We start from the raw sequence: 13,556 nt of genomic DNA, 5'->3' as shown, positions 1-13,556 counted from the left end.
CTGGCTGAGCAATTGCTTACAGGTCAGACAGTTCCTGATTCAAGCCTGTATCCTGCCGGACACACCACTGTCCTTGTCATGTTCCTGAGACCACAGACTCTGACTCTCTCTTCTTCACACTCTGAGGAGTGAGTGTGTGTTTCGGGTTACTTCCTCTTCTGCTACAGTGAGGGATTCTGTAAATGGAGACTGAGACCAAGGAAGATGGAGACAGTGGAGGCTGCTCCATCCCTGCACCATGAATGTGACCCTATGGCTATGGCTTGGTCATTATGAGGTGTGTCTTGCTTAGGCCTGAGTTAACCAATGTTTTTACATCTGTAGTAACGAATGCTTATATAAAATTAATAGGTACAAACGACCCATGAAGCCAGTTGTAGTGGTGCATACTTATAATCTGAGCTCTCATGGAGGCAGAGGCAGGTGGATTGCTGTGAGTTTGAGGCCAGCCTGGTTCACAAAATGAGTCCAGGAAAACAAAGGCTACACAGAGAAACCTTGTCTCAAAAACAAACAAACAAACAAAAAACCTGTACAACTGACACAACCCCAGAGCTTCTTATAGACACAGGTCATCCTGAGGTCCTGTTCCCAGAGAATGTAGTTTAGGTTTTCTCAAGTGGGAACCAAGGACATTTGCTTCTGGCCTATCTTATCCCAAATGTCCTTAGATTTGCAACATCAAACACCTATTTCCTCCTGTGGGGCCGGCCTTGAGTTCAACAACAACAACAACAAAAAAAAAAAAAAAAAAAAAAAAAAAAAAAAAAAAAAAGGGGGGGGGGCGCTTACCCTCATAACCCTCATATTCAATATATTATTGCAGTTCATGGAGTCCACAGCTGGGTAGGACTGTTGATGGCTTTATAAAGCAGCTTCCAGTGCGACCAACGCTAGCCAACCAGGAGGAAGCTTCCGGGTCAGTACTGTCAGTACCGACTTGGTTGGTCATGTCCTGTGGCTAATGTGTGTGGTGTCTTCAGTAATAGGGTTTGTTAGCACATTCTGGTGGCCAACAGAAAGCAATGTCAAAAGTCTCTCTTGTTCCGTGGGTCTCCGAGACACTAGAATTTAATCAGAATTACCCCACACAGGGGTTTATGTTCATCCAAATCATAGATTGCCAGACAACACATCCCACTTCCAGGGATGGCATACTTCCCTTTGAGTTGTTGGTCCGGGTGTTCTGGAGCTTCAAACATGTTACACATTGACTTCTAGTGTCATGTCCTGTTGCTGTAATGTTAACTACCATGATCATTTCTTTGTGTGTATTACCTGCTCCTTAAGCCTAGGGTCTTAAGATCTTCCCTTTGGTCTCAGCATTACTTACTACTGAGTTTACTTTTCATGCAGTGTGCTGAGTACTTGCAGACACTTAGTATGGAAGCCCAGTCATCCTTCATGGGAAATTTTCTTGAATTTTGTCCTTCCATGCTTTCTTGTTTCTGATCAATGTGCTAATGGGGGAAGTGTGTAGATCAAGTCTTGAGGGACTGCATCCTTGTGTGGGAGTTCTGTTAAGTTCTCTTAAGGGTGTTCATACTCACAGAAGTCACCAAATACCATGTACTATGCATCCCAGACAGGAAGGCTATGCAGTGTATTCAAGAAACCTCAACCAATGGAGACTCCAGAGCTTCATTGAGGTCCCACGTTAGGTGAATGTGGTAAGTTAAACACCAAAATCATATTGAAGCAAGGAGGCGCCTGGATTTGAACCAGGGACCTCTTAATTTACAGTCAATTGCTCTGAACCTGAGCTATACCACCGCTTATAGGCAAGGTAAGCGCTCATTAGCACCTCTTCAACATTAGTACCACCCCCTGGCTTTATATGTGTTCATGAGCTATTGCTTCCTCTAATGATCTTGAACCTGGCAAGATTTTTTTAAGTCTGCCCTCCACTCTTCTCTCAAAGCTTAGTTAGTCCAGCTCAATGCCCATTCCCAAAGATATGGTAAAAAAAATTATCAGTTTTGTCCTAAAAGGCATACTTATCCGTGGTGTTTTCCTTAAGTTCACAAAAGTGGCCAACACAAGAACTACAGGTTCTGTCTGGGTCTTCAATATCCCAAACCTGCACCCTAGAGAAAACGTTATCTGGCCTCCAAAACATCAGGAGGGTGCGCATTACTTCACCCCATTGTTTTATTCAATAACAGCCATGGAGCTTATTAGCTTCTGATCACTATCAACCATGTTGAGGATTCAAACAAAGATCAGTCCTTTTCCTTTGTCTTCAGATTTATAGTAAAAATATAAGTCAAATTCGTGGGTCATAGTCTTTCCTGAGAGGTAGAAGGAGCTAAAGCACAGGCTAGGGGAACTGGAAGTGAGGAGCAGGCTGTATTTGGGCTCAGGAAAGACTTCCTGAGGGGATGGCTAGGAAAAGTTGACAGAAGAAGTCCATTCAACTTCACAGGACTCCTCTATGCTGCCCTCCTGCACTGAGTGAGCTTAACAGAGATATGGAGCGCAGCCTGTGTCACATGTGACCCAGTTGTGTCTCACAGTGAGTCCTATACTAGCTCCTCTCAGAGAAGAAAACAAAGAACAGGTTTGAGCATAATACGCTGCATAAGACAACACAATATATTATATGTCTCTATGTTACCCAATGCTTCAATTTGGTCTTTTGTATCTAAAAAAGTCAACAAGAAGGGGGCACCTGGATTTGAACCAGGGACCTCTTGATCTGCAGTCAAATGCTCTACCCCTGAGCTATACCCCCAGCTGCTTCATATATATGTTATGAATATCTAACCATCTCTAAACCAGAATTGACACTCCCTTATACATACTTGCTGGTACTCTAATACAATGTGATTTCTCCTGTGAAGCTCGGGCTTGAGCCAAGTCTGTACACCTGTCTATCACCTCCTATGACCAGCTCCCTCCTATCCTAGTTCACAGCTGAGACAGAACACTAATACCTGGAAGTCTGCATTTAGTTCATTCTACAGACTCACTCATAAAAGCCAAACTCAAAGGGCTGGTGTTGAGGAACTGATGGATTACCAGGGAGAGAAAAGTGTTTTCTTTAAGGATGTGGCTCATGGTAAATCAGCCATACTGCAACGGTTGGCTCCACACCCAGATGCATATGGACAACATGAATTAGAGGACAGAAAGGCTGGGGTGTAAAGGCTCTGTGTGGAAAGAGTTAAGAGAAGAAGTTGAAGGTGAATATGGTTTAAAAACATTGTACGAACTTCTCAAAAAATTAATGGAAATATTTTAAAAGGAACATATTTTGTCCTCAGCAATAGGGCCTTACCATTATGTTGTGGAGAACAACCAATAGCCTTGGGTATAGCTGATGATGAGGGGGTGGGATTCATGAGACCCCTTTGGGCACTAATTCAACAAGATATAACCCTTTTACTTGCACTGGAGGTCTTATTTACTGGCACTTAAGTTCCTTTCCTATAACTATATATTTTGTGATGTTTCTACAGTAGTTGGTTTCTGTATAGTTTTAAAAGAGCAATGCTAGTTGTCCCTCCCCACAGTCCTTCCCTTATCCTTCTCTCCCATCCTCCTTGCTATTTAAATCTTGCTATTCCAACTCCTCTACATCTCTCTATAGAATTACAATCTACTTCACCTTCTTCAGAAGATCCCTTCCTCCCCACTGGTCCATTAATAAGGACCTTGCCTCTTTGGATATTTCGATTTAATCCATAGATTGTATCCTTAAAAGCTCACATCCACATATAAGAAAAGACATAAAATACTTGCCCTTTGCTTCTGTGTTACCTCACTCAGGACGACTGTTTCTAGCTCCTTGCATTTCCCTGAAATTTTTGAAACTACATTTTTCTTAATGGACAAATAATATTACATTGTGTGAATTGCCGTATTTCTATTGTCGATTCGTTGATGGATGTCTAGGCCATTTCCAAATTTAGCTATTATGAGTATAGCAGCAATGAAAATGGATGAACAGATATCTCTCTAGAATGTTGGAGGGTCCTAGAGTATATACCAAAGAGTGGTGTGCCTTGATCTTGAGGTGGATTAATTCTGTGAAGTCAAATCTTACTTATGTCATAAAATACACAGAAGTTGGGCTCAATTCCTTTACCCATACTATCAAGTGCTCATGGGGCTGGAAGTTACTCTGCACACAACCACAGGAGAAAAGTCATCATAAGTTTCACCCTGGATACAAACCTTGTTAGCAACCACCATCACCTGTCTATAGGACATACTGGCTCAGTACTGACACATATGCTATGGGAGTAACCACAACTTTTTAAAAATTGCATTTAGGGCCTCCTCCATTAGATGGAACACATACTTGATAGTGTGAGAGTGGCCATGAGCCTGAGACTAGTATATCATATGCCCTAAAGAAAAATCCTCCTACTATTATTCTAAAGAAATTCTCAGTGAAATGACTCATAATGACTACTGCTACACCCACAGGCCAGGGCTTTGATCAACCCACATCACGGGAACTTTTCATTGTCTGAGATGGACATTAACACAGACCCACAACTGGACAGTGGATGGAGAGTGAAAGACTTTGGAGCACTCAGACCTAAATGGGATGCCTTTATCAAACTTCTACACTCAAGTCAGGGTCTGATGAGGCAGAAAGGTTGAAAGAGCCAAAGGTGGTGGATGACTGCAAGGAAGCAGTGTTATTTGTAGTTCATTTGGCCTCTCTTGATTCTTTTCATTACAGATCTGCAAAGGAATGATCTGTAATAACCTATAACACTATTAACATGAGGTTGTCTTAGAATCTCCTCTGCCAACAATATTATTCCAAACTCTTCAATTTAGCCACTGGCAGATTTTTAAAACAACAACAAAAATCAGACAAATGATTTGCCAAAATATCTTAAGAATGTTATTATTCCTTCCCTCTGAAGCATTTTGGGCTGGACCTCCACATCCTAACTGCTCTGAGCACTACTCTCTTCCAAGCTCCTTTTCAAGTGATCATTAAGTCCCAATGACAGCATTCACCTGCTTTCCTAATCCTAAGTCCCAGCCTCCTCCATATTCCTCCAATAAGCAGCATGGTCAGGCCTGCCATATCAGTAACACAGGCCCTCATGTCAACTTCTCCTACTTACTATTCCATGTTACTGTAGTGTTACATACATACTTACTATACTATTCTATTTCCTCAAAGACACATCAATATGAAGTCAATGTATAGAAAGCCTTTAATTGGGGGACTGCTCACAGTTTCTGAGTTTAGCCCATGGGCATCATGGAGGGAAGCATGGTGGCAGGTAGGCAGGCATGTCACTGGAGCAGTAACAGAGTTTACATCTGATGTGCAAGCAGGAAGCAGAGAGGAAGATTGGGCCTGATGGGGATTTTGAAATCTCAAAGCCCAATCCCAGTGACAGATCTCCTCCAACATGGCCATACCTCCTAAGCCTCCCTACACAGGTCCTCCAGCTGGGGACCACACACTCCAACATATAAACCTATGGAGACCATTGTTATTATCTATCACATTATTGTATAAAATTAAATATGTATGGACTTTCAGTATATCATATGAATAGAAGCATAGGCCTTATCAGGCATACGAAACTAGACATTTTACTTCCATTCACCTGTAACAGGAAGGGTTCATGTCCCAAAAGAAACAATGTTATTTTGATTAGAAACTTTCAAGAACTTGGGATCTGGAAAAGAGACATTTCCACACAGAAGAGATGATGGAAAGGAAGAATGCTCTGGTGAAGGTGAAGTTAGTCACAGGTCTTGACTGTGCAGTGTGCTTTGGGGGCAACAGGAAGAAAATGAGCAGGAGCCTGGGTCACTACTAGAAAACAGAAAGTAGAAATGTTCATTACCTGTGATCCACGCATGAAGACTGTTCTGAAAGATACTGCATAGATAACTCGATGTTTATAGAAGATGTAGATACTTAGATTTAATGAAACAGGTTACACATTAATTTCAGGAAAAACAAAAGTTCTACCAATGTCTGCACCCTGTTTATAATGGTGCACATCAATTATACACAGTGTTAATAAATCTTCCTGATATAAACACAGAATGTCATTCAACATAATGCGGGGACAGGGCTGTCATGGGAAAGTGAGAATGGAAGAAGGCATGAAAGTATGATCCTTATCTACAGGTCAGTACATACTGATGTCTAGACATATTAAAGTAAGGCATACCAGGCTGCATGTGATTTATATAACTCCACAGGACTGACTAGAAGAGACAGCCAAGCCTCTGTAACATGGCTCCCTTTGGGTGACAGGAACAATGAACAAAGAATTCACGAGTATGTGTGGGTTTTTTTCTTAATAATCTTTAAAAAAAATAATGTTGAGTTTTCAAAATAATTGAATAATATAATATATTTTGACTTAAAATATATGACAATGGGTTTGTGTATTGGTGACAAATTTGAAAGCCCAGGTGTAGGCCATAGCATCAGCATTCCCTGGCCCTCTGTGATCTCCTGCTCTGCTGTCAGAGCTCCTCCATGACCCACTGAGGCCTGAAGACATACCTCCTGTATCTACCCAGCAGCCAACCTCAGGGGATAACACACAGATCATCCATGGGCAGGAGATATGTTTTCACATGCATTTACTACCTGTGTCCCTAAAGAAGTTAGGTAGGGTGTCTCACATACAGGGCATGTGGTATTACTGAAAAAGTCCTACATGTAAGCCCAAAGACGCTTGTATTAGCTTATATCCCTGTCTCCAGCTGTGCTGTTTCCACAGGCTGAGATGTGGGGAAATGCTGACATGACAACAGGGAACAGAGTTGGAGACACTGTGGCCTAGCGGGGAACCAGCATGAGCCAAGTTTGTTTTCTAAAGAGAGGGCAAGGACCATGATGGAGGATTCTGGTAATTTCTGTGCACAACAGTTACAGAGATAGCCAGAGTCCAGGGACGAGGAAGGAAAATCTGAGTATGAAAGTCTCTCCATCCATGGCTGTCTGCTGAGCTTGTGGTCAGAGCTAAGGGGACAACTCAGAGAACACGGCTCTCTGTGTTGGGTCCATGTTTCCCCCATGACCTTCTCTTCCCCTTCCAGAGCCCTCTGCTCACTTGCTTCATCCTCAAAGGCTAACGACTGGCTCAGCTGCTGTACCAGGCAGGGAAGGATCCTGCAGTGTTGCTGCTGACAGTGTCAGCTAGGGCACTGTGGAACCTCAGGGTGATGCCCATTCTGTCTTCAGGGAAGGAAGAGAGGGGTGTCTGGGGGCCCAGGTGGAAGGCATTGGGCACCACAGAAGCTAACCCAGGACAGCAGTGTGGATGGGCTCAAGTTCTGCAGGCTGCTCCTCTCCTTCTCCTTGGCTGACGATGCTATTCAAGGATGGGCCTGGGAAGCTACTGAGCTGAGGATGGCATCTCACCAGTCAGGTCTGGCAGCTTCTGGAAGGAGGGTCTGTGTGATCTGTAATTTAGCTTTATAGTCGGTTATAATACATCACCACTCAATTGAAAATTACTAACTATGTACCCTGTGTTACCAGTGGGGGTATAGCTCAGGGGTAGAGCATTTGACTGCAGATCAAGAGGTCCCTGGTTCAAATCCAGGTGCCCCCTTTTCATATGATTTTGAAGATTTACTGAGCATATTCCTGGTATAGACCTACTTTTCCTCTTGTCTCCAATGACTTGAGATCCATTAGCTCCCTCGTGTGACAGCTGGTTGTGTGTGGTCACTGTATCTCAGGCCTTTCAGATGATCAAATTGTCAGCATTTTCAGAGTGTAGAGTGAGTTCCCTAAACCTAGAAAAGCAGGGCTGTATTAGAAAGAATCATCAGTGGTTCTCAGAGTGAGGAATCAGTACACCAAATGAATTGGGAAGCATCAAAGGACCCTAAAAACGTAGTGGAAGATACTGGGCTAGTATTCTACTGTAGTTGGAGACATCCAATAGGTGCATCATAGATGGAAATGTAAGAGTCCAGCCTCTCAGGTGGGAGAGCATGAGAGCCATAGATCATATAGATTCTATAGATCAAGTGATCCCAATCTGCTCAAGTGCCTGGTTTGCATGCAGCCGTGGCTCATGCCTGGCATCTGTTCTACATGCTCAGTATCTGTGCTGTAGCAGCCTTGTATCCATATTTTACATCCTGACTTTCTTTTTTTTTTTTTTCTTTTTTGGTTTTTCGAGACAGGGTCTCTCTGTGTTAGCCTTGGTTGTTCAGGACTCGCTTTGTAGACCAGGCCAGCCTCAAACCCACAGCAATCTGCCTGCCTCTGCCTCCATAGTGCTGGGATTAAAGTCCTGTGCCACCCACTCAGAGGAAGGACAGCAGGTTACGGAGAAAAGACTTGATACCCTATGAGCATATACAGGGGGAGGTAATCCCCCTCAGGAACAGTCATAGGGGGGGAATAAGGGGAAAAGGGGAGGGAGGGAAGAATGGGAGGACACAAGGGATGGGATAACCATTGAGATGTAACAAGAATAAATTAATAATAAAAAATTAAAAAAAAAATCCTGTGCCACCATGACCGTGCTGGCTGTCAGCTTGGTACCATGGACAGCGCCTCTGCCTGGTGTTTCTACTGAAGACACAGGGAACATGTAGACCCCTTGTCCACTGTGTTGATGGCCTCAGCTCTTTCTACAGAGTGACAGAGATTCCATAAAACCAAACACAGAATCAAATCAGCACAGTTCTGTGGTCACAGTGTCCTTGTCTCTCGTGTGTCTTGCTAGGTCAGTGACAAACCTCAGTGGAGTTTTGGAGGATGTTGGCAGCTCCCTAAACTTGAAGAATTCAATGTTTCACATGAGCCTTTATTGGGATATTTTTCCTTAACAAGTGACAACGGCTACAAACGTCCATCACCGAATCCAGGGATCTTCTGTAACATTCATGGCAAACACTGAGGTGGGTTGATGGTTAGCAGTCACCAAATGCCAACTGCACACTTTGTTTCTAACACAACCATGCTTTCCAAAAAACAGGTCATGTGAACGCAGACACACAGACACACAGAGACACACAGAGACACATACACACACTTTTCCAAACTGGATATTAAAGTTGTGCTGACTCCATGGTGAATAGATCAGTGTAACTTTCTTTTCTGGCCACTGCAAGGCTTGTGTGAACCTCATGGTAATTACGTAAGCATTTGTAAGAATTCACCAATGAGGCTTCTAACCCTAGTTGGGTGTAATTGTTTTACTACTTAGCAAAAATCCTTTCTATGAGTAAAAAAATACAGCAGAAGCATATTACTAGATAAAATTTGAATCAATATTTTCACATAAAGAAGCGTTCTGTGATTGCTTTAATAATTTTAAGCAGACCACAAAATTGGACTATATGCTTCCTGAGATCCTCCCTTGCTCTCCATCTCAGCAGACTCCATCCTTTGGCTATGGTCCTCTCTTGCATCCTTGGCATCTGTGTGGTCTTTTAGCTTCACTGTGCTGTGGAAGGTCCACATGGCAGACATTCCCAGTCCCACTCTGACACATTCTGAAGGCTGAGCTCTGACTGTTCCAATGGCCAGTCTTTGTACCTGGTCCCTGGTGATGCTGAGCTGATGGTTAAAAACTGTCAGATTTGGAGATTTTCTTTTAAATTTAGGACTAGAAAATCATAAGGCAGGAGAGCAGAGGGTGAAAAAATCACAGAAAAGACTCCCAATCAAGAATGTGCTGAGGGCTGGGAGAAGGGTAGGGAGGGACAAGGAAGGTGGGAAATTGGAGGTGAAACCACAGGAGAAAAGCAGAGCAGGACTCCAGCCCTGCACACTGACTCTAACTGAGGCCCACAGATGCTAGGTGGCAAAGGCTGCAGTGAGCGGTAATGGACGGATTCTGGGTGTCCTGTGGTGGGTCTGTGGGGAAGGACATGGTGAATCCAATCCTGATAGAGTCCAGTCTGAAGGATGTGGGTCAGGTCCCCTAGCACACTGGAGATGAGATGTCACCATGTATACGATATCCCTGTGTGACCTGCGCTAGTGAGGGATCTACACAGGTAGAAGGACAAGGCTCAGGAACTTTATGTCAATCAAGTCTGTCACCTGATGATCACATGTTATCGACCACTGTCCTGTGTTATGCTTCAGTAATTATGGTCTCTCGATGTTCACCATATATTTAGACTATGTATTGACTTTGTTATTAAGCAAGAATGTTTTATTTGTCCCTCCTAGAGAGTCTCACCAAGGAGTTCTCAGTGGACAGAGAACCTTCTCTTCCTTCCACTCCTGCCTTCCATTCAGTCCCAAAGGTCAGCTAAGCAGCCAGTGTATTCTCATATGGCCCCTTTAGTTGGGTTGAAGTAGGCTGAGACAGCACTATATGAAGACTCCTGAATTTAATGCCCCTTCCTCAGCTAGGATCTAGGGCAGGAGAATGCTAGTCATTCATGAGGACATGGCAGTGAGATGTGCAGAGGCAGCTTATGGCTGTGCCTCACAGGAGGAAGCAGATGATGGCACAGCACTGGCAAGTCACATGCCAGAAGTTAACAACCAGGGCGTGGCCATGCAGGTTCTGAGTGCCTGTAAGAGGTTAATAAACAGGTGGGGGTATAGCTCAGGGGTAGAGCATTTGGCTGCAGATCAAGAGGTCCCTGGTTCAAATCCGGGTGCCCCCTTCCTAGGATTTCTTTTAGATGACAGACAGGAAAATATATTTGAAATTTCTGGTTTCTTTAAAAACTCAGTTGTGTCATGTGATATTTTTCTGGAAGCTGTCTTGTGAGAGGGCATGTGATGTTTTGCTGAAAATAGTCATGTTAGAGGGTGCCGGATGTTTAGAAAGAATATAAATAGAACACGGACAGTGAGATGATGCTTTTGCCTTGCTATGCCCTACAATGCTTCACTGGTCTTTGCGGGTCTTCACTTCATAGAGAGAAACATGTCAGAGAACTTCTTGTGGTTTTTCAGCGGATTCTGGCCACTTCCACCAACTCATGCCAATTCAATGGAGTCTTGCTGTTTCTCCTGGACTGTGCAGCCACTACTGATTTATGTTGCTGTTTGGCGTTTGCTATTGAACTGGACTTTTGGTATCCTGACAATGCAGAGTGGTATTGGCCCAAGAAACTACACCTAAACTTGTCCACAATCTCCTTTTCCTATTAACCTTCCTTCTCCCCTACCTCTGGTTGGTGGGTTAGAAGGGAGGTAGAAGTGTTTAACAGCCCTAAATAAAGTAGGTTCTGAAAAAAATCTAAGCCTACATATCTTTCTGGTCTAAGAAGAACCAAATAAAACTCCAGTTAGCCTCAATGTCCCTTGTCCTGGATGATGCTCCATTATAAACTGACTTGTGCTCACCTGTGCACTGTATTCTAATCACACCCCAGCTGTGTGTGGCTCTCTGAGGTCCATCCAGGTCACAGTCACCCATGCTGTGCCGTGGATTGTCATCTACAGCTGTGACCAGGTGGCTTACTCACTCCAGGAAACTAAGCTTAAAGGAGGCTTGGAGCTGAAGCAGCTTTGGGCCACCCTTATCTTTTATCTCTCAGGAAGCCCCTCCCAAGCCCCCAGATGAGGTGCTCCTCATTTCTGGTTCCCCCTAGCCTGTGCTTCAGCTTCTGCTAGTTCTGTGGAAACATTTCACCCATTGGGTATCTCCTTTGCTGGGAAGACTGAGGTCATCTGATGGGAGCTCTTCAGCATCCTATGTTGCTGTCTGTCCAGTCTCTTCTCAAGTCTAAAAGGAGAATTCCTATGAGCTCATCCTATGAGCTTGATCCATCTCTCCACCTTCTCCAAGATCCCAATGAAGCACCAACAACCTTTCTGTCATCTTCACACAGGGATGTGACCCTACAGTTTCTACTCAACTTATAAGACAGGGACAATAGACTCAAATTTGCACTAATTATGGCCCAGTATGTGTGATGAGGTGAAGTACATTGGTCTCACAAGCACATGGCAGGACCCACCTGTCAGGAGCATGGAAGGCTTCTCAGGAGAGCACCATCCACTGCCCATCATCTCTCTCACCCTTTATCATCTCTTGAAGCCTTTTCTTAGCATTTGAGTCAGCTCCCAGCAGTCCTGCCTTCGTTGACTTGGGGCTCTCATTCTTTTTCTCATTGTTTTCTGTTGATGTTATTTTTATAAAACAGTGTTTTTTTTTTCCTCTTAGCTTATTTCTTAACACAGCCATCAAACAAACAATTGAGACACTTTTATATTTGTTTTTTAAAAATTAGCTTTACAACACAATCTTGAGCAGTTGAAGTCTGTTCTCAACCCTCTATGCTGTTGTGTCTCACTCCCGGCAAACATCCCAGTGATGCTTGTACTTTGTAGTTTTCCTTGGCTCCAGCTCCTTCCTCCTGAGCTTTCCTTGGGCCTCTACCCATGGCTGAATCCCCTACTTCCTCTAACTCCTCCTCCCCTGACTGGCAGGAAGTCCAGCCTTATTCTCTCCCCTGCTCAGCAACTGGCTGTAAGATGCTTTATTGGCATACAAGGGAGCAATTGGGGAGCAGGTTTACACAACAGTAGACAGAAATCAGCATTTAAACTACACAATAAACCTTATGCCTACAGTTTTCTATTTCACTGGCCATTTTTTCCTGTCTCTTTTGCTTGTAACTTCTCAACAGCTCATCTTGTGAATATCTAAGGGCCTAGGAGTTAGTCCTGATGATGTTCCTCATTTCTGCTCATGCCTCCTCAGTGACCTCATTTTGTCCTGTGGATGGGATCGGTTTGTGACCCTCATATTTGTATCAGGACTTCCCTTATGTAGCAATTTTCCTCCAACATTGAAACATTCCACCCTGCTCCTCCCCTGCACAAGCTACGAAGCCCCTTTTGCTCTTCTTCCCCCAGCCCCAACTGCATGGAGAAAACTCCAGGCTAACATGTCATCTCTCTCGTCTCCACTTTTCCAGCAACCCAGCCATGAGTGTATACCCAGGGTCCCAGCGTTTCCCTCCCCTCCCCTTTATATGAACAGGCACACTCTCAGATGCTAGCTTACATATCATCACCCCTGCACCAAAGAACCTATAAAATCCAGGCCTGTGACTCCATTGACCTCTACCCATGAGATGAGTGAACTCTCCAGAGAGCTGCCTGGCAATAAACCTGCCTTTATACTCTTGATTTGGCTTGAATTGGCTTATCGTGTAGGTGGAGAAACCTATTAGTAATAACTCAAAATAGTGCTGAGACAGTATGAGGGAAATCAGTTCCTGGTGGATTGGCTTATCAAAGCCTTTAGGGACACTTGGTTATCGCTGAATGAAGGGCCATAGCAGGGGAAAGGCATCGTTGAGAGAGCTAAGATTAAGGCAGGCTGTGTTTGAACCACAGTTCACTGGATCAGATAGAAGAGTAATCTAGCAGGGGCCTTAAGCCTGGTGTGGAGCTTTAGCTCAGCCCTTTGGTGAGGCAAGATCGGTAGGAAAGGGTTTGGCAGATCTCAGCGACTTGGACCAGCATGTAAAGAGCGTCTGTACAGTGAGAGAGCTGCCCACAGGAGATAAGGAGAAGCTAAAGCAGAGGAACGGGTCTGTCTGGGATGTGCTTTGGTGATGCAGGCATCTTTGAGTCATTTCCCCTCTACGTAACTTCTCACCCA

General features: G+C 44.1%; 3 non-coding genes across 3 annotated transcripts; 2 read left to right on the top strand and 1 right to left on the bottom strand.

Annotated features, from left to right (window-relative positions):
• Window positions 1–2,662: 2,662 nt before the first annotated feature.
• Window positions 2,663–2,734, bottom strand: Trnac-gca (transfer RNA cysteine (anticodon GCA)). Its single transcript has one exon. It is a non-coding gene; the product is annotated as a tRNA-Cys (tRNA).
• Window positions 2,735–7,490: 4,756 nt separating this feature from the next.
• Trnac-gca (transfer RNA cysteine (anticodon GCA)) lies at window positions 7,491–7,562 on the top strand. The gene has a single exon. It is a non-coding gene; the product is annotated as a tRNA-Cys (tRNA).
• A 2,962-nt stretch (window positions 7,563–10,524) lies between these two features.
• On the top strand, window positions 10,525–10,596 carry Trnac-gca (transfer RNA cysteine (anticodon GCA)). The gene has a single exon. It is a non-coding gene; the product is annotated as a tRNA-Cys (tRNA).
• Window positions 10,597–13,556: the final 2,960 nt, after the last annotated feature.

This window comes from Acomys russatus, chromosome 10, assembly GCF_903995435.1.
Source record: "Acomys russatus chromosome 10, mAcoRus1.1, whole genome shotgun sequence".
NCBI classification, from domain to species: Eukaryota; Metazoa; Chordata; class Mammalia; order Rodentia; family Muridae; genus Acomys; species Acomys russatus.
Note: the sequence above shows the minus strand (reverse complement) of the source record. Positions and strands in the feature narration are given on the sequence as shown.